Raw genomic sequence first — 24,972 nt, forward strand, 5'->3', positions numbered from 1 at the left:
TTTATTTCTTACCTCTCAAACCAGTATATATTTCCTCTTTTTCCTTTTTAGAAAGAAAAAGATAAAAGAACTTAAATGATTAAACAAAAAAAAAAAATATGTATTGCTTTCGTATATTGTAAATTTACTATGCCTATATTTTATAAGATTAAACAGAAAATTGTCTGATTGGATTTAAGAATCTGGCAACCTAAAACAGTAGGGTAGCACGACATTTTTCTAATAAAGTTTTCCTGTGTTAATAATAATGATGATAGATTTAAAAATGATGATGAAAGAGCATTTTATTGCATAACGGGATGTTACAAATGTATTTTATATAAGTGTTAGGGAAATTCCTTTAAAATTATGATACAAAATTGACTTATTTATATAATAAACTATTCGAAACAGATAATTTGTTAATAAATAATGAATAACATATGATTTCAAAACTATAATAATAATGGATAACGAATAAAAATTAAACGCCATCCTTTATCCGACTAAGCATTTATTCAAATGTTCACCTAATAAAAACTACAGAAATCTCTCTTAGTTACAGTCAGTTCATTTTGTCAAAGCCTATTTCACTGAGTGACTTCGTCTTCAAAAAGTCACGACAAACATGTTCATTCCAGCCCAGGGCGATTTATTCCAGTTATCATACAAAAAAAAAAACTACTCACACTTTTCCAGCTGCGACTCCTCGCTGAGAGAACAAGGAAATACAAAACAATAGCTCACACCTTTCAAGATAATACAAGGAGATACTTGTAGAGCTGCCATGCGAACCCATAACTTCAGGCAGATATAGAGCATGGCTACAAACAATTGAAAGAACACCAGCACAACTAATACTATCCACCGAACATAATACTACAACCAGAGAGTTTTTACAAATCTAGATAAGGCACAAACTATTGACAGGGAACAAAATTTGTAGTATATCGCTACATAAAAACTGTTGATACATTGATATATCTTCATCGAGCCTTGATTTAGCCATTTCATGAAATCGATTAAACTTTGAACCAACTTTACCAAGCTTAAATATATTTCTAGAATTATTCTTATTTATTATAGAATTTATTTTTCTTTTAATACGTATATTTATCGATTATTTTTCTTATACTTGGTATCTTTCTATAATTATTAATTTTAGCCTAATATATTTATTTATTATATTTTAATTTTTTTTTATGCATGTGTTAGAGCGCTTTTTTGAATTTTAATAAATTCTAATTGTCGACGAAGATGTCGAGCTTTATGTATTTACATATTTTCTTTTACTATATTTAAAATGCTTAAAAATTATTTATAATTTTGTTGTATGTTTGATAAAAAAAAAGAGAAAGTTTTAGAATTGAAATGATGGAAAAATTAAACATATAAAAAGAACAATAAAAATCTAGAATAAAAAAAATAAAAAATGAAAGAAATAATAAGTAATAAAAAGAAAAAAAAAATCACGAATAACTTTAACACAATTAAAAAATTTGTATAATGTGACAATTTACAAAATTTTATTTTTTAACTATTTATATTAATAACATTTAAAAAAAAATGTTCTTTACTGGTCATAAGTATATTTTAATAAAGTATTTTTCTGTTAGTGAATAATGATCAAGATGAAAAAATTCCGAAATATTAACGTGGCACAAGACGAATGTAGATAAAGCAATAAAAGACACGTTGTTGGGGTGGGCCAAGAAGGCAACATGTAGGAGGTATGATAGCAAGACAGGGGCGGGTAATGAAGATTTGACTTGCATTTTTTTTTTTTTTTTTTTTAAAGTCAGTTACAACAATTAATAAAAATTTTCAACCCGAAGAAATTATAAAATGGCTTTGGAAACGCCCAAACCATCAAATTTTTACTTTCGGAGAGAATGAGCCAAATGTATTCAATGAGCATACAGATACAATAATAACGATATTTAAGATATTTATCTGTGTATATATAAACGAATATATGACTGTAACAAAGAATATGAGACGGAGGAGAAAAAAATAAATTGTCTACAGGGGTCATAAAAAAAATCTTTAAGGCTCTTTATTTTATTTAGGGAACATGTTAATGTCCTGCAGCTAATGCCAATAAAGTCAGCAGCCCAACTCTTTTACATCGAGTCGCAAACACAGCCAACATTTTCTGTCAAGAAAAAAGAAAGACATTAATAAGAATTTGAACCCAACCAACTTAAATTTGAGATTTTAACTTTGCAATAAGGAAAACAATTATATCTATTTGTTATTTATTTTTTGTATATTTATATATCTATCACTACTTTTATCAATTATGTGACATACATATTACGAGCTTATATTCAATTTTTTTAAAATGAATATTAGTTGTATTTTGTATTTTAGGTCTGTTTTATTTATGTTAAAGAGGGGAATATTAAGGGGGAAACAGAAGAAAGTCACATTGGATTAAAAGAGAAAATGTGAAAAAAAAGATGAAAGAACCAAAGCGATGAAACAAAAAAGAATCATATTCTATTATTATATATTGTTATTTGTTATGCCTATGTATTGTAAGGTTAAAAAAAATTGTCTAATTAGATTAGAATATGTATGCTGTGTAGCTAGCAACCTAATGAAGTTGGGCAGCACATCTTTGTTGTTTTTTAAATAAAGTTTTTCTCCAAGTTTAGGAACAAAAAATGTGGAAGATATAATATCAAAATTAATTTAATAATCAATCAAATTACTTCAAAGATTAAAATATAATTTTTGGGGAGAGGGGGCTGACCTGCTCTCCCCCTATCCTTGAATCCAGCAATGGCACGGGGAAGCCTTGTGGTATCGAGAGCCAAACTTAATCAATCTGGAGCTGACAGCCGCTGTGGCCAAGCCATCAGCTATGCAATCCAATCACAACTCTTGTTCCTACTGATACAATTGACAATTTATTAACAGCCAGCTCTAATTGGAACTGAGGACGAGAGCTTAGTAACAACGAATCCGACCACTTGACCATTAATACCATGCGGGACCGCCATTCGGTCGAGTGCTCTCTCTTTAGCCGTGATCCCACCACAAAAAACTATATGTTCCTCCACTCGGTCCAGTTGTTCGTCAAAGTAGTCTCACCAAAGACCGTAACTTCTAGTACAAGAACCCAAGAGGAGATAAAATGCAGTTATCATTCCAATTTTTGATGATTTTAATGAAAACTACCTATGATTACTAGTCAAAATTGATGAGACTGCCAAGTATAGGTATGGGGAATAAAAAATGGCGGCTGTTTCAAAAGGATAAAAAAAATTAATTTTTCATTCGGAGCTCTATATCATAAAAAGTAGGAACAACACAAGAAAATCTAAGATAACGTCATTTAAAAAAGAGCAAATTTGCTAAAATATAAGCCCTGATAGAGCTGTTTACCTTAAATAGTTCTCGAGATATATCTTTTTAAAAAGCAACATTTCATAAAAATGTTGTGTGGGACGTACTAAAAGATCAGTAGTTAGTGAATTTATTATGAAAAATTTATATCACCAAAATCATTTGACGTATAGATGTCTATTAGCACTCAAATTAAAGCTACTTTAATGAGATATAAAGTAGTTTATTATGTTTATCTTCGTAGGAGTAGTAGATTTCATGAAATTTTCTAAAATAAAATGATTTATAGTTGTTCGGACAAATATTCATTTGCCAAATTTATATTCATATGTGAATAAAAACTACTACCCCTACGAAGATAAGTCATAAACTACATTATAATATGTTAAATTTCCTTTATTTTGAGTGATGTCAGACATATGTACGTCTTATGGATCAAGAGATATATTTTTTCAAAAATCCAACATTTTATACGAACAAGTACAAATTAACATTTTGGGAGTTCATTTTGTCAAAGTCATAAAAACTACTACTCCTACAAAGATAAACGTTATTTTATAGTAAATTTAACCAGCTTTAATTTGAGTGCTGACAGGCATCTTTACGTCCAATGGTTTCTGAAATAACGAATTAACTAACTACTAATCTTTCAGTACATTTTTAAGAAATGTTACTTTTTAAAAAGCTATATCTCGAGAACTATACGTCGTAAATAGCTCTATTAAGGCTAATATTTCAGAAAATTTACTCTAACTTTAAATAATGTTTTTTTTAGATTTTCTAGTGTTGTTGGCAGTTTTTAATATATAGAGAGCTCCGAATGAAAAAGTAATGTTTTTTAAGGTTTTGAAACAGTCGCCATTTTTTATTCTCCCTACCTATATTTGGCAGACTCATCAATTTTGACTAGTAATTATACCTAGTTTTTAATTAAGTAATCAAAAATTGGGGTGACATTAATTAATTTGTTCTCCTCTTGGGCTCTTGTACTAAATGTTAATATAACAATTATCATTATATCTTCTTACTATTGCATCCATCATTCACCTAAATATACAGCGGGAAAAAGGCCTACATGGTAGGAACTTGTACGACGAAGAATTTGAAAGATGTGTTCACTATTTCTGTCCAAGTGACGTTAAATCTGAGATATTGGCCCTGACGCTGTATAGATCACTCACATGTCACACTCGGTCAGCTCTTTTTCGGGTCACATTCGTATAAATCTATACTTGTTCTTTTTCGACCAACATATCATTCTCAGCAACATGATGAATAGCAGGGGGAAAAATAATGACATGTTTTCGAAGGGAATGAGAGACATATATTTCATTTACAATCACCCGTACTTGAATATATACATATGGGATAAAATATAATCATATAGATGAAATTAACATAGAACCTAAAAAAAATATATAATGTAACCCTAAAACTGAGGAAAGGATCTTGAAACAAAAAAGAGAAAGAAAAATAATAAGAGAAAATTAATTTCACAAATAATTATATTTTAAGTAAACACCGTTCCATTAAATAATATAATTAGAAGTTAAAATTATTTCTGCAATAGGAATTAGATATAGATAACTATACAAGTGATGAAGTTATTATAACAAAAAACTCAGAGGTTGGAAGCATAATATGCGAGTTGCTTATGATTTATAAATCATCTGTAATTAAAGATTTATGATTCATTTTATAAATAATTTATTAAAATTAATGTTGTACATCGACCAATATTCTCGCTAAAAGAGCCTGTTTCGTGTCTTATTTTTTATTCTCGATTTTAACCACTTTTTAAATATTTCTTGATTAAACTATTTTTACCTAGTTAACATTATAAGTTACTTACTTTTGAAACAGACACTTTTATTTAATCAGTATGTAGGTCGGTGTACGATACGTCACAATCTCAGAAGAGGAGATCATAACACAAAAAATATTAGAAGGCAATCCTTACTGGCAGACCCGCCCCACTAAAACCCCAATTTAGTGATGGTCCTATATTACTTTTAATTTACTTATAGCTGGATAAGAGACTCAACTATAACTATCTTAATCTAGCAACATTTAAAAAGTGGCTAAAATTGAATTTATATTTAAATTATGTTTGATAGATTGTTTATTATTATTATTTTTTATGTTAGGGCAGTCATAAAATACAATGAGTTGATTATTCAGATAATATATTAATATTTATTTTGACAAATTCTTTGAAGATATCTCCGGTGAAGAGATCCTCAACAAACTACTCCATTATTACAAGTTATTGTTGTACAATAATAGAGAGGAATGGGGCAGTGCCATGCATCAGTTGAGGGTCAAGAACAGTTTATACAGAATATAATCCATATCTGATAATTATACAAAGATTTATTAATGTTTTTAAAGCATTATAGTTGAAACTATTTAAACTAGCTAAAAGAGCATTGCTGCCGATTTTTATTAGCTCAACTGAAACTAATGGGTTGTAAAAATAAATATAAATGCGACCTTACAAGGAATTAAATTATCTATAAATACATTAATTTATCAATGTATGAAATATGTATTATATAGATTTATATTAAAAAATATGTATATTAAAAACAACAAGCTTCAGAGCGAGTTTAGAAAAACTTATCACAAATTTTGTGAGGATTAAAAAAAAAAAATTGATAGCAATAATTGTGAACTAAAAAAAATTAATTATTGTACCAATTATAAATGATTTTAAACATATTTTACAAAACAATGTGTTTTTGGCTATGTAACTGAAACATTTAAAAAAAATAATTTCCAATTAAACTGGGTATCATAAGGGACCAAACATATGGGGTCACTCTAGTCTTTCTTCGTTCTAACAAGTCATTGTACACATCTTGTAAATAAGAAAAAGGAATCATGTAAAATAAATTATTGCTGCCAAACACTAGTAAACTGCCTTCTTTGGACGATGATTGTTATATTTTACAATAAATCGTTAGAGTAGTAGTTACTGTATACGATAACAAAAATAAATTGGTAAGGCTTAAAAATTAGGGGTCCAGAAATTGTCATTATAACCGATACGTCGGTATATCTGAGGTCGTTATAACCGATATTCAGTGTAGTTGTTAAGGAACATATTGTCCTATATAAATTTTAAAAATAATGAATTTTGTATAAACTAGGGGAGCATTAAATCGATATATTCTCGAGGGGGTTGGGACCCTGGGGGAGTTACTACCCTAACCCTAGTGCCTCATGCATCTATTATGTACTTTTTTTCTTTTAGAAGAAATTTGCAATGTCATCTGGAACGTTCTGTATTTTCTTTATAATAATTGAAACAACAGGGATAAGTTATTATTTATTATAATTTATTTATCAATATTGAGTAAAGGGTTGGTAAAACCTGCGACTTAAAGTGTCCTGTGGCAGTTGGTAAATCCAATCACAACCTACTTCAATACAATCAAATGGTAATATCGAAGTAAATATTATTATAAAAGAAATATTGTATCTAATTATTCTTTCCTTTATCAGGAAGAAATATCCCTTTTTTATCACTTCTTTATCCCCCCCTCCACCCATCTCCCCACATTTGAACAACGTTTTGGATTTTTTTTACCCATTATTCAGTTTTATTATTTTTCTGAAATAAAAATAATGCACAATCAACAGTTTTTTTAAAAAAATATATACATTGAATTTCAGTAAATAATTAAAAATATATTTTACTATTCACACAGCTAGTTAACTATTAAAAATCAATATACAAATTTAAAATTTTACATTGTACATTAGTAAAAAAAAGTTAAGGTTAGAAAAAAATAATAATAATTGCTAATAAATTTTAGCCTAATCTCAAAAAATATAAAACATATAAAAATATAAAAAATATCGGTGAATATATAAAATAAATTTTAAATTACTTGTAATAATTTTTAAATTATTTATTAAAGTCGAATATATAATTTAAAAAATGTTGTTTGAGCATTATTTTTATATTTGACAAACAATAGAACTGAATAATGAATAAAAAATTCTGAAATAAAAAGACGCATATCTGTTTTTGGCCAAATCTGCAACTAATGGGATAATAAGGTCTTTGTGGATGCGTTTATTTGTAATGTAATAAGGAGCATCAAGGATTTTACGTGGGATTTTGGATTTCAAGGAATGTATAGTAAGTAGTGTAAACTAATTTTTTTTAGTGAATGGGAAGTTTAGAGAGTTTGTCAAGTAAGTGTTGTAGCAATCGAAAAGTTTCTTGTCGTTTCAGTCTTGTATATGGATTTTAAGTAAGTCTCTTGTCAAGATGGAGTCGTAAGTATCGAATCTGTTCAACAGGCATTAGTGGAGTGTTTAGAAAGGATACTGTAGGACAGGAGGGTAGAGGTTTACGACGGAGATATTTTTAATTTAAAATTTGTATTTATTTTATATATATTTGTATCTATTGGTTTCTACTATCTGTGTTCCGATTACTGGCGTTTCGATTACGTATACGAATGAAGAACTTGGTCCACTATTCTGTTTAATAGTTTTAGTAGACAGAAATCGGGCTAACAATAATAAGCATGATGAAATTCCCACAAAAAAAATTATAATAAATATAATGATAAATTCTTAAAATGTCTAATGTAATAAATAAAAATTAGCTAAGAATAAAGAACCGTAAACGTTCCTATTTTATTAATTTACCATAAGTTATTTATTGAATTTATAATGTTAGCCAAATAATCCACTATCAGATGTAAACAAAGGCTTTTTAATAAACGAACTTTGAAATTCTTCACAACTTTCCGGATCAATTTACCTAAAGTTTCTCTGAATAAAAGATTCGTTGGATATCAATATCAACTGATAAATATATACAGGTGCCTTCAGTAGTTGGACAGATGAAGAGCTAGCGGAGTCATAATGAATATTCCATCAAGTTAGGGCTAAAAGTTGGCCCAAGCTGCTCCCAAGTGACGCCAACATGAGCTTCAAAGTTAGTCACCCTAATTCGCTTTGAGTCACTTATAGAATACAGTAAGCAAACGTTTTAAATCGATTTAAACATTATCAGAGCAATCGATTATTATATTGATAAAAAATATAAAAATTTACTTAGTCAACATTTACTTATCAATATTAAGGGGGCGATTTAGGGCAACAATTATCGAACAAGCATTCAATTTTCCGTTTTCATCATCGTAATTTGAGCACCCTTGGCCGACACAGAATACTCAAATGCTTATCATGAAAACGGATTTTCAATTATATAGATTCTTCTAGGGGATTGAATCCTCAAACGATTTCGTTTATGTTTGTCCAGTTCTACTTATATACTTAGTAGGGACAATCGAATAAACAAACATTTTTTTAAAAATATCATTATTGAAACTTACAACTGCATGTTATATAATACATTCAGTAAATTTGATCAGATCGGATTGATACAGCCGTGTAGAGAAACTACCCATAATGACGTTTTTACATTAACAGGTCTCATAGCCATCTTCTTTCAGGCGCTACAGAGGATTGCCAGGAATGGAAGAGTAGGCAAGGTTAGAAACTAGTGGGTTTGTGTGGTTATGGAGTTTGTAATGGAAGGATTTATATCTGGTTTTGGCTGGATCGGTTACATCGGGAATATTAAGGTATAATGTATGATTCTATTTGTGACAAAGTAAGGAACATTGAGGATTTTACAAAGAATTTTGAATTGTAAGGATTGGATACGAGAGGAATTAGAAGAATTAGTGGAGCCCAAAGCTCAACTCCGTATGTCCAGAATGCCTTTATTACAATTATGTAGATCAGTATTTTGCAATGAAAGTTTAGATCGTTATTCTAGTAAGTGCTGTAACAGTCGAAATCGACGCGCAGTTTCCTGTCTTTTCAGTCTTATGAGAGGATTTCAAGTTAGTCGTTTGTCCAGATGTAATCCAAGGTAGCATATCTGTTCGGCAATGGTAAGAGCAACATTATTAAAGGAAACTGTAAGGTAGTCGGTGGTTTTACGACGAAGGGTCAACATGATTTGATGGGATTTGTTGGGATTTAACTCAATAGGATTGGAGAGTTTGGGATGCAATTAAAGGGTTATTATTAATAGCGAGAAAAACATAAAAATTAAAATTTAATTGTTAGGAAGACGAATAAAACACATACCCATATATCTTGTTCATAATGAAATAAGTTGCTTGATTTATTTACTTGCCGAATATTTTCCCAACAATAATCTATCCATCAAATGGTTGGCATAAGAGTTGTTTAAATAATCTCAGTACAATAATAATAGTTACATCTTATTTAATCGCGTAAGTAATGCCTTATATGTGTCTATAAATTATAGGCCCATTTTACAGTGATTAAAAATTTATTTTAAATTATATTAGAATTTCTATAAAGAAATGCGATAAGCTTCAGGAGCTATTTGAAGGTACAATCAATCAATATTATTATACGAAATATGGTAATTAAAGTACAAGTGATACATGTGTGTCAAAACACGATATATAATGTATGCTACAAAGATCATAATGAGCATATAATGGATGATCACTATAACTGTCTGGGTCTGGTCTGGGCAAGTGTCATCTTAAATTGAAATTGTGCAACGCAACCATGTCGTACTAAATCTATTCACATCCCATTACTGGAATGGTTCTTTAGCCTAAATGTGTTTGATAGCATCAGTCAGATCATACTTTTCAAGAGCTGCCTATCGAAAAATGAATGATTAAAAAAATATTTATCTGACTCCTCTTAACCATTAGAACCAATCCCGAAGTGGGTGACTACTCTAGACGGTGACGAAAGCTCAATTCCCTATGTCCAAACATATCTGTTTACAGTCGTATAAAATGAAATTTTCTTATTAAATTGTAATTTTACAACATTTATTTAGTAAATCTTCAAGTGTTCGAAATTAATCTATAACAGAATGTGGTAGGTACAAGGTACGGCAAAAGTCATTTAATAGGATACATATGGGTAAATATGGAATATCTTTTTTATTTTGTAGTAAAAGCTTTGTTTTAAAAAACAGAATAATTTAGGAAGAAAGGTTGTGAAGGAGTTTTCTTATTTGAATAATTACCAATCTATAATTAATAACATTAAAGTCACAGATGGAAGGAAAAATGAAGAAATCATTAAAAAATAAAACACTGAAATCAACTTAAGACAAAATATTTTTTTTTTAAATTTTATTTATTTAATGTAATTTACAACTGTACAAAATAATACAATAAGTAAATATGTTGTATGTTTCATATTCACTTGAAAATCTATGGAAGGAACCACCCATTGGTGGTACTTCAAACATTAATTTAAATTAGAAGGTCCCGTGGCCATCTTCTTTTCAGACGCTTCGGAGGATTATCAGGGATCGTTAAGGATGAAAGATTAAGAATTAATGGGTTGGGATGGTTAAGGAGTTTAAGCAACGAATGGGATGTTAAGGTCTTTGTGAATGAGTTTATTTGTAACGTAATAAGGAGCATCAAGGATTTTACGTAGGATTTTGGATTGTAAGGATTGGATGCAGGAGGAATTTGATGGTTTGGTGGAGCCCCAGAGCTCAATTCTATACGTCCAAATTGGTCTGATTATCGTAGTGTATACTAATTTTTTGTAGTGAATAGGAAGTTTAGAGCATTTGTCAAGTAACTGTGGTAGCAATCGGAATCTACGAGCAGTTTCTTGTCAAGATGGAGTCCTAAGTATCGAATCTATTCAACAGGCGGAGACAAAATATAAGTTTTATTTTAAATTTTCGTCTTTAAAAACGAAAAATAAAATAATGACGTTATTTGAAATATAAAAAAAATAAAGAAAAAATATTGTTTTCCAATTATCGTTTTATATTAGTACCAAATAATAATAAAAATGTGTCATTAGTCAAGATTATTTTTTGTAACCACAAACTTTAGTGATCAATCGTAAATCAGATAATTTTTGCCCAACTCTGGCCATTTCCCTAAGTTCCTATATTCGTAATTTCCCTTCAGATAATATTACACTTATTTCTAATAACATTCATTATATCAAATTGATTAGAACATTTATATTGGAATTGCATTGGGACTTATATATTGACGGATACGCAGAGGGAGATAATCTTGTCCGTTATACGAAGGTGTCCGTTTTGATGGTGTACATATGAAACAAAAAAAAAAAAAAAATAATAGAATTATGTACATATAATATAAGCTGTAATACCCCAGAAACCCGTAGAAAATTCTTTCGAAATGTTTCTAAAACAATGTGTTGATGTAACTCAACTATTTTCAAGCTCCATTAAAAAATCCATTGTATGATTATGTAATTGTATTAACTATTTATGTACATTGAAAAAAATGTATGTATGTGCTTTTTCATTTTTCCTCGTATTTTAATAAAAAATATAATTTAAATGTAAAAATCTATACTAGTACGTCCCGTGAAGGGCCAGGGGTAAGAAAGTACAGTTTCTTGAATATTTGTTGTAAAAGGAGGTGATTTGTTCATGATCACGTTTAACCACCAGATTTTTCTCTAATTAAGGGTACCCACTTTATTAGGCTGGGTAGACAACGGAGGACTTCCAAACCCACAGGGTTAACTCAAGACTACAGTAACAGAATAAATAATTATCTGCTACAGCCGTATTCGAACACGGGTCCTTGGAGTCAATAGCTCAGGGCCTTACCCACTGAACCACCCCACTCCCCGATTATATCCTTATAAAAAGAAATGACCCAGAGATTTAATTCTGAAATCGTGATTATTTAGATACATATTTGATTTTTCCCGTAATAGAAGTGTGAAAAGTGCCGACGGAAAACGAAATTCCTGTCCTGGATTAGAGGGGTTCCGTAATAGAGGAATTCCAATGCATTAAATTTCTATTATGGTGATTGAGAGCTTAATAAAATTTCCGTTTAAGAGAGTTTTTCGTTATAGAGAGATTTCCGCTATAGATATTTTCCACTGTAATATACTGTATTTTTGAGGGAAAAGTTGAGTAGATACGTGATGGGAACGTCTTACTCCACCAAGTGTTCCTGGTTAAAACTATAGTCCATAGTGGTTATAACCATGTGGTCTTTTCAGCACAGTACCCTTGTCGTTTGAGTAGTGACTTGCATCGCCATTTTTCACATTGCTGGGATTTAAAACTACGTTATGCTTCCCTTCCCATTCCACGGCCTTGTTCGTAAAAATGACCTCACCTCGAGTAAAAAGGAATGAAGGAAAAGGAGATGAAATAGTTGGGTACCGAAAAGGTTCAGCTCGTTAGCCGTTCCCATTTGTATTGTATTGGCGTACCCAGTTTTATGGCTCTTCGGAGAACTCTTCGTCCAGAAATTAGTCACCCTCGTTACTAGTGAACCCCTTCACCATTTTATGCTACTGAGTTTTTTTTTCTTATTCCAACCGGAACTAAGAGAAGGGACGGAATCATCCTTTTCCAACCTCACAAACCAAAATTTTGCAACCTCCCTTTCAGGTTATGAATAAACTGTATATTTAATAGTTGATGAATAAAACTGGTCGAGCGTTAGCGTATGAAATAAATTTTTTATTTTTTTTATTTTTATTTATTTATTGTAATTTACAACTGTACAAAATAATACAACAGGTAAATATGTAGTATGTTTCATATACACTTGAAAATCTTGGGAAGGAACCACCCATTGGTGGTACTTCAAACATTAATTTAAACTAGAAGGTCCCGTGGCCATCTTCTTTTCAGACGCCTCGGAGGATTATCAGGGATTGTTAAGGATGAAAGATTAAGAATTAATGGGTTAGGATGGTTAAGGAGTTTGGAATAAAAAGACGCATATCTGTTTCGGGTCAAATCTGCAACGAATGGGATGTTAAGGTCTTTATGAATGAGTTTATTTGTGACGTAATAAGGAGCATCAAGCATTTTACGTAGGATTTTGGATTGTAACGATTAGATGCGGGAAGAATTTGATGGTTTGGTGGAGCCCCAGAGCTCAATTCCATATGTCCAAATTGGTCTGATTATTGAAGTGTATACTAATTTTTTGTAATGAATGGGAAGTTTAGAGCGTTTGTCAAGTAAGTGTTGTAGCAATCGGAATCTACGAGCAGTTTCTTGTCGTTTCAGTCTTGTGTGTGGATTCCAAGTAAGTCTCTTGTCAAGATGGAGTCCTGAGTATCGAATCTGTTCAACAGGCGAAATAAAATTAAAGATATAAATGAAAGAAACCAATGAAGAATCAGGGAGCAGAACTGTGTAAGGAAGTACTGTTACCAGACCAGCGGTTGTAAAAGGAGGCGATTTGGTCAGAATCACGCTCAACCGCAAGAGTCCAGTTTTTACCAGATTAAGAGTACCCACTTCATCAGGAGGGGTGGATCCCGGAGGGCTCTCTAACCCACAGGGATGACACAGCTACAGTGAAACAGAAAATAATTATCAGGCACAGCCTAATTCAGGCCCGTGTCCTTGTAGTTAATGGCACAGTTACTTACCACTAAGCTACCCGCTCCCACAAATTAAAGAAACATAAAACCCCAATTTCAAACTTCATATATCACATAGTATTTTTTTTTTAATTAACCAAAATGTTATTTTATTTTACGTTTAATTTTTTTTTCCCTCTATTTATTATTTTGTTTGTCATTTAATTAATATCTGTATATAATGCTTGATTGTGTTCTCAAATATCTATTACCAAAGTCTGAGAATATTACATAACGAAACATTATCCAAATAAGTTCCTATTAAAATCATATAATATTAACAATCGTTTAAAAATATGTGGAAAATATATATGATTGAGTAATTGCAATATACTTTTAAAAATTAATCTTTATCTCAAAAAGTACTTTGACACACACAAAATGGTGACCCCAACTATTTTGATTTAGTTTTCATAGTGGATAAATGGTCACGGAGATTATGGGTAATCTATAAAAACCTAATGGTACTATCCCAAACGAAGTTATTTAATATTAAATAATTCATAAAATTTAATGATTATATTCCTAATGAAGTTTTGAATTTTTAAATAATTTATGAAATCAGAATGATTTTATTTCTTATACTGTCCACTTAAAATTTTATTTTATGCCAAAAACCATGTTAAATGATCTTACATCAAATAAACTAAAAATGTTCAATTTAATATAGATAACATTATGATAAATTGATTTTATGTTTATTGACATAAAATGTATCCTGATAAAAAAGATAAAATTTTACTTACTTAATTTTAATTCCTACATCTGGACAAACGACAAACCTGTAATCCTCACACAAGACTGAAAAGACAGGAAACTGCACGTCGATTTCGACTTTTACAGCACTTACTGGACAAACGGTCTAAACTTTCAATTCATTACAAAAGACTGATCTACATGACTGCAATAAGGCCAATCTAAACATACGGAGTTGGGCTTTGGGGCTCCACTAAACCTTCGAATTCCTCTCGTATCCAATCATTGCAATCCAAAATCCTTCGTAAAATCCTCAATGCTCCTTACTTTGTCATAAATAAAATAATACATGAAGAACTTAATCTTCCATATGTAACCGATCTAGCCCGAACCGGATATCACTCTTTCCATTACAAATTCCCTAACCACCCAAACGCACTAGTTTCTAACCATGTTTCCTCTTCCATTTCTGACAAACCTCCGAGGCGCCTGAAAAGAAGATGGCCACGAGATCTGCTTTTGTAAAATGTCATTAGAGTGCTACCAATGGGTAGTTTCTCTACACGCCTGTGGCATCTCTCTTAATTAAAATACCCGGGGCTAAAAAAAAAGAAAAGAATCGTCGTTCGACAAAGTAAATGTACTTAACACCCGAGGAATAAACTGAAAAGTAGGTGAAGGTATTTCGTATAAACTTATATAGCAGTTTTGTGAAGGGATTATTTTTAGCAGTGAAAACGAGTCATTGTTTATTTAGCTAGACATTAAAACAATGCAAATAATATTATACAAAAATATAAAATAAAAAATATATGAACAAAATACAGTCCTTCAAAATAAAGAAGGAATTTCGTTTTGAATTCTCTGCATTTTCTTAATGTGCTCCAAAGAAATAATTAAATATTTAAATTATTTATTATTTTGCGTGTAAAATATTTATTTTTATAAATTAATTAAAAAACTATCAGTTAAATTTTCATACACCAAAGGTAGCGCTCCGGGTATAAGACGGCAGGAGAGAATTTAAGGTTGTTTTTTCTTTGTCGTAGTCTAAGTTAAAATACACTTTAAAAAAAGTTCTTTTTTCACTTCATCCAGAAATGTGAATTATATACAAAATTTTTTTAAACAAGAGTTGTTCATAATTATTGTTTTTACTATAGACCAAATTAGCCACAATTTGATCTCAATTACAGTTCTGCTAAAGTTACTGGCTGGGAGATGAATTGACAGAGTTTTATAGGAACAAGCCGTACATCCTCGCAGGGATGAAACTTCACCCCGTAGGGAACCAGCCTACGGTCGTAAAGGGGAGAGTAAGTCCTACAGGAACTTGCTGAAGGTCCTTACGAAAGGAAGAAAGGGTTAAGGAGGAGAAATACAAAGAAGACAGAGTGAAATAAAAGTCCAATATACATTTCAAATAATAGCCCTTGAATGTACTGACCCACTGTATCTATTCTTATTAACTGCCTTCCAACTGGAAAAATCCCTGATTTATAAAAACTAATTCATCCCTCTGGGGCTATTAAACCCTATCGAAAAATTCTTCGTGTAAGATGCTAACTTTTAGTGGATCAGAAGATTCTATTGTAATCTTTATTGATTCATATAATGCTTTTAGAAATTTTACAATATACAACGTAGTTATTAATTTGTACAATAACAGTATTTACAAGAAATAAAAATTTCAATATATCATTTTTGCCTGACGACTGTAGTAGTTGCGGCTGCTAAGTTCGACATGTCGACTCATAACAGTTTTGGTGGCTGTTGTAGAAACATAATAGACCAGAAGATAGCAGTGTCGATACAATGATTTCGTTTTAAAATCATTAAGTATCATTAATTAAAAAATATTAGTCCTTGTATTTGCTTATACTTGTTTTGGATTAATACAATTAGTTTTTTATTATGAACCATGGCCCAGGTAACTATGATGATCTGAAAGACGAAACTGATAGTTTTATTATGTTTTTGGTTAAAATAAAGTATATACTTTTTTTATGGAAATGAGTATTTAATCCAAAATAGTCGATTTTTTTGTTTCTTGTGTTGTTAAAGGTTATTAATCTGTAGCTATCTAACAAAACATCTTAGTGCGTTTTGAGATATTTTTTGTTATAATATATAATATAGTATAATTTGAAAAGTATATTTAGTAACGAAAAACTTACATAATTTTCAACTATTTAAGACCACAGTTTTGTAGGTCTAATAATTCCTGAGACACACTACTGGTTACTTTGCCGCAGAAGTGGGCCAATTTACTTAAATCATGCCTAAATTGCTACCTAATTGACTATATTGTGAGTTTATATTCGATAGCTTATTAATTTATTATATTATATTATATTATATATTTCTTTAATTCATATTACTACTTCTTTCTTTATTAAAGAAAAACCGAGGGGGTTTAAATGAGCTAAAATTGAATTTAAAATACGACAAGCATTGCCAGAAATAATTACTTTTTGAGAGTTGACAATGAGCCATTAAATAATAAAATGACTCCTAACTGCTCTGATAGTGTCCTCAGATTAAAATTAATATTGAAGCCCTTTTTAATTTCTGTAGGGGCGTTCGAATCAAGCCGGCACAGTTAAAAACTGCTTTCCTTTAGAATTCGACTTAATTAAGAAGGATTCAAAAAGGAAATAATTTCTTTGTGTATTAAAATTGAAAATTTTCATCGAGTAAAATTAAAAAAGTATTTAGCTTTGAAAAGGGCTCCCAGATGGGGAAGTTGCGTTTATTTTCCGCGTTCGTGCTGGGTACCAATTAGAGTTGAGAAGAAAGAAAAGCCACTCAAGGTTTGTCACAGTAAGGAATTTCGATCCCAAAACTGATTAAGAAATATTAAATATTTTCATTTTTCATGGTCCTCTTCCGCCTTCTTTATCAGTCAGCGAATATCTCAAAGACCTCAGAATACTCAATAACACAATAATAATTTAATTTAATTTAAGAACATTCCATTGTCACATAAGTTTAATTAAGACTTCAAACTCAGTTGAAATAATATTATTAATAAAATATATTTTATTAACAAAACTACAAAAATTGGTTATTTTGAACTCAAAGCTCTTTAAAATAATTAAGTGAAGGTTCATCTCTAATATGGAAGGCCGCTATATCTTAAGCCACACTCTTGTAACTTGCCAAAAATAAACAAAAAATATCTTAAAACTCTGGGCAAACAAAGAAAATAAGAAACGTCCATACGCGTGTGTTCCAGAGAGGTGGGCGTTCAACTTGAGTCTGCTATTGCCTTCGATTTAAACCATTTTTATCATAAGAAGAAACAAAATAAAGATAGGTCAAATAAGGGGAAACGTAAATATCGTCCAAGCAGGTGGTAGATAAAAATTCTTTATTTTTTACTATAAAATTCTTTGTTAATTTAGTTAGCTAAATACATAATGTCTTTATACATTATATTATTGCTATTGTTTCGTTAAAAAAACGGAAGTTATGAAGAATGGCCCATTGCAATATAATCATATTCCTAATATTAATTAACAGCATTAGCACAACTTGTGTCCAATATAAGTAAGAAAAAATATCTAGCTTGTGGAAAAGCAGTTTTTCTTCTGTAGGATACAAAGAAATTATCTTCACTCTTCTCCTGAATTCAAGTGATGATGCGAGAGTAACTCAAGGAAGTGGTTCCCTGACTAGGGACGAGAGGATGATAAGTAGAGAGAATATGCCACCTTCATTGACATTAACGTCCAACTAAGCGAGTACACTCTAATTTTCATTCATAGTTAACTGTAACCAAATCTTCGTATGCACATCAATATAACCATCTTCGCTGGCCCAATTCAAAATTATAAACTAACCTAATCCACTAATGTTTCATTTTTGCTAAAACCTTATAAATCAACAATTAAAACATTGATTCTAGACTATTTTTTCTCTTGTTCACTGTCCACAACCCTGTAAATTGTTTAATAAATTAATTTTCTTTCAACTTCAATTACAACTTTCCTGCAATTAAATTACATACAGTCCACTCATTAACCCAACCAACGCATACTAAAGACGACGTCGATTAAAAAATGTCAAACAAAAGATAGATACAATTTTTAGAATATACTGTATTTAACGAAGGTTTTTTTTCAGTTCTAAAACAATACTAACTCAGGCCAACTTTCACAACCCAATCCAAATAATCCATCCAAACGCTTGTGTATGTAGGAATTTGACAAATAAAGTACTGCCAAGTTAACTAAGCTTGTAGTCCAAAACTCCTTGTGTTTGGAAAAAATAAACGGGAGGGGATACATTTATTTCAAATTGAATTATAATTCGTCAATCCATTACAACGAACTTTTATCAATCTGGAATAACAAAACTTTTCCACAATACTTTGATCAAAACAATAAGTTTCTGGACAATAAATGTTGTATATTTACTTCAATGGATCATTATTTCATTTCTTATATTCACACATCATCGTCAATGCAAACAGCTCCATCAGAATGAGAAAGATGAATAACCGTAGGCTGCTCCATGGGCGGATACTTAAGGCAACCTCCCATCAAAATTTGGAAATTTTCAGTATTGTATCACCCACATGGCCATTTGTAACCATCTCATCATTATTCATCATGGTTGAGAAAGATGTTTGTCTATTCGAAACTCTCTTTAACGGGAGTTCCTTCAGAGTAATATTTCAATCAATATTTCATCACAGAAAATCTTTTATCGAACAAGTGAGTAAATGGCAGAAAATTATAAAATCCAATAAATACACGACGCTCAAAATTAATGATAAATAAAATAAATAATTACCTTGTCTCAAGAAATTGAAATAATATAATTTAAAAAAATATATTAAAAAAAAACTATTCAATACTAAATTTTATTTAATTCGTAGTAAATTAAATAAATATTATTCTCCAAATGTTTTTTATCTTTTAACTATTAAATATCAAAATTAAATTGAAATAGTAAAAAAAAAAGCAGCTTATCATAAAAAAAAAAATTAAAGTCATGCAGTCGGTGAATTATGTCTTACAGAATCACATAAAGCGGAACTTACAAGATCAAAATCAAAAAAGTTAACTTAATTCTAGCACCTGAAATTCAACTGTATTATCAAGAATTACAACTGTGACTTTTCCTACTTCTTCTATGGAAAAAACTGAAACAGAAGATACGTTATTCAATTTTAAATGCCTGTTGTTCAAAGATTTCTCTTCACGCAACGTTTTTTAAGTGCCTGACTTAATTACTTGATTAATATAGTTTGTAATGTTTTCTTATAATTCCCAAGAAATGAGTCGTAGAGTAAATAAACTACTGACAACTACTTTTTCCTTAAAGTTTAGAATTCATAAGAATTTATCTAATAGTTTATAGATATTATTTTTGAATGGTTTAATTAACAACAAATATCATAAGTATTGGTAACAAAATTTTATATAATATATTCATACTACAAAGGACCTGGGTTCGAATACGGCTATGGCAGATAATTATTTTCTGTAGCCGGGAGTCAGCAGAGGGGGTTCTTTATTTTTTCAATACCCAGACTCTTGTCTATATTAACTCGTTTCTGCCGTAGAGTAGAAATAATGAAAATTTATGGATGTTTTCTTATGTTTTTACGTCAAATAATGACAAAAATATACCTTTATTGTATATTGAGGGAGCGCGGGTAGCCCTGGGGTAAGGCACGTGGCTACTAACTCCAAGGACCAGAGTTCGAATCCGGCTGGGCAGAAAATTGTTTTCGGTTACGCTGTAACCGTGAGGCAACTCCTGTAGGTTCTGGGAGCCGCCCAGGGGCCCACCCAGCCACTTGAATTGGGTACCCTTAATTGGGTAAAAATCTGGCGGTCTAGTATGTTACACATCTGCACAACCGTTGGTCTAATAACAGTACTTACTGTTGAATACTGAACCCCTAACCCTTTATGGGTTGTGGGAGTACAAACTTTAATTTTTAATTGTATATTGAAATACGGATAGTATTTAAAATTCATAGTCTAGCGGTAACTATATTTTTTAGTGAGAATTAAAATATAAAAACAACTGCTAAAAAATTCCGTTTTTACATGGTTTTAAGAATTTCACCAATCATTCTAATTTGAATTGAAACTTTTTAATCAAAATCGGCAGAGCCGTCTTGCAGTATATGGTAAAAATGTATAAAATCAAAAAGTTGCACTTCTGTTAGGTCGTGTTTAGAAAACAATATTCTGCACATGCCTGTGATTTCAATTTTATAGGATGTTTACATACACAGATAATTTTGCGGGACTTGAATTGGAATTGAATATATATTCCGTTAGTGAATGTAAAAAAATAACTGACTCAAACAAAGTAATATTTACTTTTAATGACCTGGACAAACGACTGACATGGAATCCTCATACAAGACTGAAAAGACAGGAAACTGGTCGTCGATTCCGACTATTACATTTACTAGACAAACGGTCCAAACTTCCAATCCACTATAAAAGACTGATCTACATGGCTATTATAAGGCCTATTTGGACATACGGAATTGAGCTATGGGGCTCCACTAAACCATGTAATTCCACTCGAATCCCATTCTTACAGTCCAAAATCCTTCGTAAAATCCTTAATGCTCCTTACTTTGTCACAAATCAAATCATCCATCAGGACCTCAATGTTCCCTATGTTGCCGATTTGGCCAGAACTAGATACCAATCCTTCCATAATAAACTTCCGAACCACTCAAACCAACTTGTTTCTAACCTGGCTTCTCCTTCACTACCTAATAATCCTCAATCCTCCTAGGCGTCTGAAAAGAAGATGGCCTCGAGATCTTCTCCTTTAGAAGTTTTTTTGGAGTTCTATCAATGGGTAAATTCTCCACATGTTTGTATCATGTCATAATATCACTTACAGCAAATTTACTTGATGTGTATATATGTATACAGTTGTAAATAACAATAAATAAATTATAAAAACAAACTTTTAATGACAATTCGAAGAAGTATAAAGGCAAATTCCCTTGAAATAAAAATTAATCATGTAACTATCTTTGAAATTTTATACATGTTAAGCCCAAGACATTTACTCAAATAAGAAATTAAAAATTATTGATGTGTAAATTTCTAGAGTGTAATAGGTTAATATGACCTATTATTTTATTTGTTGCTTTTATAATAAATACTTTTATTATACATATTTATAAATAAATACTATTATGCAATTAACAATACATGAATGCATTAATAAATCGTGGGTCCAATAATTAGAGATCTCGCACTTTGGAGTTTGGTAGATAATGTACGATGCCTGGAGGCCACTACTAATTCACCGTGAATAGTATCATCTCCCTCAGACCCTGGAAGTGACTGGCCCGTTGGTAAACGACGATTATTCAATGTCCCGTTTCCAGCTGTATTCTTATCCCTGGGTCGTCAATGAAGCCAACCGCATTGTTTACACTCTCGTCAAGTTTACTAAATAGATTGTAGCACCGCTCCATGGGAGGCCAAGCTCACTTCACCGCCACTCTGGTTTCTCTCAACCTTTCCCCTTTAGAATAGAATTTCTTTTCTTTTTCTTTTAATTATTTCTGTCGGACATTTATTATCCGAGTTTGTTTTCTCGATCATGCCTGAATAAATACTGATATACACAGATGCGGGGTACTTGTGTTTCCTGTTTACGGAATAGATTTCTCTTTTAACTTACGTCTCTTTTAAACTATAGCTAAAATGCCAGGCCGATATTCTTATGAATCGTAGCCGTGTTTAGATTTTGAAGGGAGAGTTTAGTAAGTCTCTGAATATAGCGGCCGTTCTGGAGGCTTATGGTGAGTTTGGTTTACAAATACTATGTAAATAACTATGCGTGGGAAGTTTCTGCCCCAAGGCTCCAAGGTACTGGTCTAAATAACCAATAGATCGATATGGGGTAAAGATCTAATGATACTCGAAGGTTCATGACCCGGCAATAGATTACAGTCTTCATGGAGCTTCCTACATGAAAATCGATATTCCGTATAAATAGAAACTCCAAAGCCCCTACGACATTACTTTGGATTTCTCATGTGACAGCCAACATCGCGCTGCTAATTCCTAAAGACTATGGCATGAATCAAGTTTGTGAAAATTTGGTTGGAATTAACTATTTCCTTTTGCCTACATTATCTGTAGTTGATATTCGCGAATAACAATCGATTGGATAATTAAATTCCAAATTACCTAGTATGGTACAGAGGCAATTATCTTATTTGTTAAATCCCAGTTTTTTATTAAAAATATTTTTATATTTTCATTTACCTATGAATAAAGCAAAATGGTGTATTTCGCCAAAATCGAATTACCAGAAGTGCCTATTTCTTTAACTGTTTACAATTTTCTCCTAAATTGGTCGAGCAATTTTGATTAAATTCGTCAAATCAATGTAAAATTAAGTGGTCTATAATATGAGCAAGGTCATTGTCTGATTGGGCTTAAATGGCGAATTTTTAAAAATCATTCTATAAAGTACTTTTAATTTTGATTACTTGAAATAATTGAAACTCTCGCGTTTTTCGCAGAAATTAAAAAAAGAAAATTAAAGAATTCGATAATTAACAATAGGAGAAAATGAGTAATTTCGCGTGACAACGGTTGTTGATCAACCACCCACGGTCTCACCTACCACAATGGTTGGGAAACAATGGTTCAACCTCTGGTGATGGTCATTTTCCAAATGGAATCTTTTTCTTTTCTGTTAAACAAAAATATAGTTAATCCCAGGAAAATGGTCCGTGTGGCAGTCAAAAAAGGAAAAAAAAAATTATTCTTAATTTTTTTTTAAACTTTTTAAATGCCTTTTGGGTTGTCGACATTTAATGTAAATTTTGCTTCACCAGAAAACCTCCACTCAGGAGTAAAATGGAGAAGCCTTCCAATGGAGACACTCCTAACGTACTCCGTCTTAATGTAGAAGGAGTTTGCAACCCTATGGGGTAGTGTGTAAGTGTTTATATTAGAAGGTTTGGGTGTCCATTAAGTGAATGGTTTTGTATTATTTCAGTCACAAATGGTATGTCTAGGTTCTAGTGCAATGATCATCAGCGCTAAATGGGAAAAAAGATATAAACATAGTAAGTGTGATGAAGACTTTAAGAATGTAAATAAAAAGTCATTACAAAATATATAAAAATGAAACGAAGTAAATTAAAAACAATATGAATATAATGTATATTTTATTTTTTTATTTATAATTATTACATAGTATTTGGTGAGAGGGTTGACTCAGTGCTACTCATCTAATAACTCCAAGTACCTGGGTTCTAATCGGACTATGATAGATAATTATTTATTCTCTTATTCTAGCCATGAGTCAACCCTGTGTGTTAAGGAGCCCTCTGGTGTCCACCTATCCTCATAAAGTGGAATCTAATCTAGGGAAAAATCTAGTAAGTGATTCTGACCAAATCACCTCCTTGCACAACCGTTAGTCTAGGAACAGTACTTCCTTACAACCCTCACAATTGGATTGAAGCAGTACAGATTTACTATTTCTTTATTTAATATTTAATTGGGTAGAATTTATATTTATATTATTTTAATTTAGTTCATTCATTTTTATATAACACTTGATGTATTCTTACAATCGTACAATATTCTCAATCCTTGCATTAAAAATTAGTTAAAATTTAATTTGTTGTTTTTAAAATTTATTAATTATATTTTACATTGTAAATGAGCTATGGTTTAACATTTGTAGTGTATAAAAATAATGGTTGTTCAAAAGATTTTTATTTAATCTTTTAAGAAATCAAGAACATCATACCTATTTTATTCAACCTGAGACCTTCTACATTATAGAAAAAATAATTCTCTTTATGAACGTAATAGAACTCATTTTTTTAAAAATGAATATCCTAATAATACCAGCATAAAATACTATTAATTTAATTTGATACTAAAACAAATTTAATCCTAAAATTTTATACACAAAAATCAAAATATCATAATTTTGTTTTCATTTTTATAAATAAGAAAACGGATTTAAAATAAAGTTATAGACTTATAACTCCGGCTATTTCACTCTCACAAATTTCGAATGGAGATTTTCTCTGTTGGATATGTTTTTTATGAATTTAAATCGCTTCGAAATGCAATAAAATTGTCTGAAGATGACTACCAGGAGGGACTCTACAAACAAAATTCCAAAGCTGATGGACAATATACGAGTTTGGAGGGAGGAGAATCCTGGCCTCTAATCCCCTAGGAATTCGTCTCTTCCAGCTCGAGTCGGCTTTGTGCTCCAGGCCCCTTCTCCAATGGAGTCCTAACAACGTCCTACCCCTAGGTCTGTAATAACTTGGCATTTGTGGCCCTTTCAGAAAATGTTTATATATATATATATATATTTTTTTTTTTAAATTAGAATTTTAAAAAATAATGCCGGGGCGTTTTTATCATTTCTCATATCGTTTATTTCGTTAGGTATAATTTTTCCTTTGAAAAATCCATTCTTAGTAAACAAATCACTTTAACAAAAATGTGACATTAA

The sequence above is a fragment of the Halyomorpha halys genome, unplaced genomic scaffold (assembly GCF_000696795.3).
Source record: "Halyomorpha halys isolate HHAL.00 unplaced genomic scaffold, Hhal_1.1 Scaffold500.1, whole genome shotgun sequence".
Lineage (NCBI taxonomy): Eukaryota > Metazoa > Arthropoda > Insecta > Hemiptera > Pentatomidae > Halyomorpha > Halyomorpha halys.